This window comes from Brassica napus, chromosome C2, assembly GCF_020379485.1.
Source record: "Brassica napus cultivar Da-Ae chromosome C2, Da-Ae, whole genome shotgun sequence".
In the NCBI taxonomy this organism is placed as follows: Eukaryota; Viridiplantae; Streptophyta; class Magnoliopsida; order Brassicales; family Brassicaceae; genus Brassica; species Brassica napus.
The window spans coordinates 44,854,854-44,858,278 of NC_063445.1; the positions used below are offsets into that span (position 1 = coordinate 44,854,854).

Below are 3,425 nucleotides of genomic sequence, written 5' to 3' on the forward strand. Positions count from 1 at the left end.
TGTATTCTATGCATGCATAAATCATGTGAAATACCAGGAATATCTTCTATGAATGCCCTATTGCCTTACGGTATTTTCTCAATTCACACAAGAGTTTAGCAGTTTTCACATTATTGAGCTCAGAGTTCACAATGACAGGATATGTGGAGTTAGGCCCAAGAAACGCATACCTGAGTCCTGTTGGGAGGGACTTTAGTTTGATCTTTGGAGCCTTGAGTTCGCTCCAGGAATCGTCGAGCAGGCTGGCCGGTTTGTTCCCTCGTTTAGGAGTAGTTGCTCCTTCTGTTGGAACCTGATTGCTCGTCTCCCCCAGACTCAGGAAAGCGACCATCTTCTCAATGCTTTTACTCGAATCAAGTATCTTCTCGTACCCATCAGCATCAAAGTTGGCGGCGTTCTCGTCGTCAATCGTGAAGTTCTTACCATCCAGTATAGGTCGTTTGAGCAGCTCGTCCATCTCAAACTTCATCACAATATCCTCCAGTTGGAGATCGATCCTCCCATTGCGGACATCAATGATTGCACCAGCTGTGCATAGGAAAGGTCGGTCTGGAATGAGAGGGTCTTTCGGTTCATCTTTGAGCTCCAGAACCACGAAATCCGCTGGAAGAGTGGTGTTGCCAATTTGAACTTGGATGTCTTCGAGAACACCTACTGGCAACTTGACTGATCTGTCTGCGAACACCAATGAAATCCTGCTTGGCTTGAAATTGGTTAGTCCCATGCGTTTTGCAACTGAGTAGGGCATGAGATTCACAGTAGAACGTAAATCACATAAAGAACAAACGTAGACTGTTTTTTTCGATCTGAACCGAGAGGACAAATTTTTCAGGATCTTCCAATTTCCTGAATGTTCTGCTTTGAAGGACTACGCTGCATTCTTTTAAGACCATCATGATATCGCTGTCTGCAGAGGTCTTCCCAGAGATCAGCCCCTTCATAAGACTGCACATTGAAGGAATCATCTAAATTGCGTCCATGAGAGATAACTTAACATTCAACTCCTCTAGCATCTTCTTGCACTTCATCTCTTCGCAATCCTTGCGTGATCTCTTAGCATGGACTGGGTAGGGAACTTTTGGAGTGTAGACGCGAGTCGGAACAGGCTGGTCTTGCGTCATAACAGCTACGGGTTCTATGACAGTTGGATGTTCCGCGTCTTGTTCGTCGTCGAGGACATCCTCAAGTGGAGGTTGTTCTCCCTCTTTCTGTTTTCCCTTCTCTTTAGCAGTGAGCTTCTTGAAGACAGGATCTGGGAGATGTCTTCCGCTTCTCAACTCGACTGCATTACAGTCTTTGGGGTTCTTGTATGTTTTCCTAGGGAGTGTTCCATGTTGCCTTTTGATTGTTTCAGCAGTTTGAGCGATCTGAACGTCCATCTTCCTTATGTGGCTTGCTACAGCATCATATTTGGAATTTAATTCCGCGAACATGTTGTCCATCCCAGTGTTGATCTCGTTGGTAACTTGGTTCAGTGCTTTTCCTTGAATCTGCTGACCCTGCAGAAATTGTTGCATCATTCCCTTCATCTCATCTGGTGGACCGTTTGCGGTTGCAGGAGCAGCTTGCGGATTGTTCTGCCTATTCTGAAACTGGTTCTGAGCTTGGTTGAGGATGAACATCTTTCCATTCTGATTCTGATTCTGAGGGTATGGCTTTTGTTATCCAGGGTTTTGGAACTGATTTCCCTGAGATCTGTCGATGGGGTTGTCTGGATTGGGCTTGTATGAGAACAAATGCAGGTTGTTTCTCACATTAGGGTTTGGATGGTAATTCTTGAACCGCCAACCCTGACCATTGACGTAAGTGACCTCTTGCTGATTTTCTTCTGATGTATTGGTCTTTGCTGTAGCATCTACAGTACCTGGTTTCAGATTGGCTTCTTCCATGACATTGATCTGATTCTGATTGTTCTTAAGCAGTAGATCAACCTTTGCGGCGTGGTCATCGATCTTCCTAGTATCCATGATGTTCACCTTCTTGGAGCGGTAGTCTCCTCATTTTTGTTGGATGAACTAGCTGCCATGTTCTCTATTAGCGCGTGACCTCCTTCAGTGGTTTGGGTCATGAAGTCTCCATTGCTCGCTGCATTTAGAGCATTGCAGAACTCCCAATCCACACCATCGTAGAAGATTCCTAGGACATGGTCATCGTCAAATCCGTGATGAGGACAATCTCTGAGGGTATCATTGAACCGTTCCCACGCTTCATTAAATGGTTCGTTAGCGAGCTGCTTGAAAGAAGAGATCTTGTTCCTTAGGGCAGCTGTTTTTGCTTTCGTGTAGAAGTGACCCAAGAAAGCTGCTCTAACCTGCTCCCAAGTAGTTAGGGAACCTGTAGGTAACGACTTAAGCCATCGTGAAGCCTTTTCCGCTAGAGAGAATGGAAACAACATGCATTTGATGAAGTCGGGTGGGATGCCGTTTGCACGAGTGAAACTGCAAATCTCTTCGAAAGCTTCGATGTGTTCCATTGGTATCTCAGCTGACAGTCCATGGAACATCTTTCTCTGCACTAGATTGATCATGCTGGGTTTGATCTCAAAATCCGCCCTTTGACATGGCGGTGGAGCAATAGCAGAGCGCGTAGCAGGGATGTTACGTAGTAAATTCCTCTCACCGATTGGAGCAAGTGGTTCATGTTGTGCAGCTTGTTGAGCAGCCAGCTGCTGTACTGCAATCGTTTGTTGCATCTGTTGCTGCATCTGTTGAAGAGAAGCAGCAATTTGTTCTGGAGTGCCGAAGTTGTAGTATAGTGGTAAGTATTCCCGCCTGTCACGCGGGTGACCCGGGTTCGATCCTGCAACGGCGCCAAAACTTGATACACGAAAATTGGATCTTTGTCTACTGTCAAGTTAACAGTGTAGTTGTAATATCTTTAGATTCAATTCCAGAGGACTAGTTCACACTTTATCTTTATGGGATCAGAATTAAGCTAAAACAAAAGTGGTTGGGGGGGGGGGGGGGTTTAAAAATAGTAAGATAACGTAAAGAACAAGTTAACAAGGTGAGGTTCTTTTTGAATTGATTAAAGGCGCTAGTCTAGGGTTTCTTCTTCAGGTAAGAAAATCGCAAACCAAGCAATTATTCAAGTCCAGTTTACACAAGTCTAAACTCGGATCACTCAGGTTGAAACAACCCACTGTCGTGGTGTTGATTCTTTTGCAGATCGGTCTTGATACCTAAACTCTCGTTTGTATCAAAACGCGATAGCAAGCTTAAGAGATCAAGTCCGATATGTTCACAATACACCCTAATATCTACTCTCGCTGACTAGAGATGCAAAGCTCATTCAAATCATATCAAGTTATCAACCAACGGTTAGCTAAATTGATTAACCCTAATTCATGCACTAAGTGATCAGTTCAATGCAAGCAATAAGAACAGATATGAATGTAGACAATCTTAAGATGACTTATTTATGAT

The 3,425-nt window shown here is 44.4% G+C and overlaps 1 non-coding gene across 1 annotated transcript; it reads left to right on the forward strand.

Annotated features, from left to right (window-relative positions):
• Window positions 1-2,156: 2,156 nt before the first annotated feature.
• Window positions 2,157-2,263, forward strand: LOC125582749. The gene has a single exon (XR_007320203.1). It is a non-coding gene; the product is annotated as a small nucleolar RNA R71 (small nucleolar RNA).
• Window positions 2,264-3,425: the final 1,162 nt, after the last annotated feature.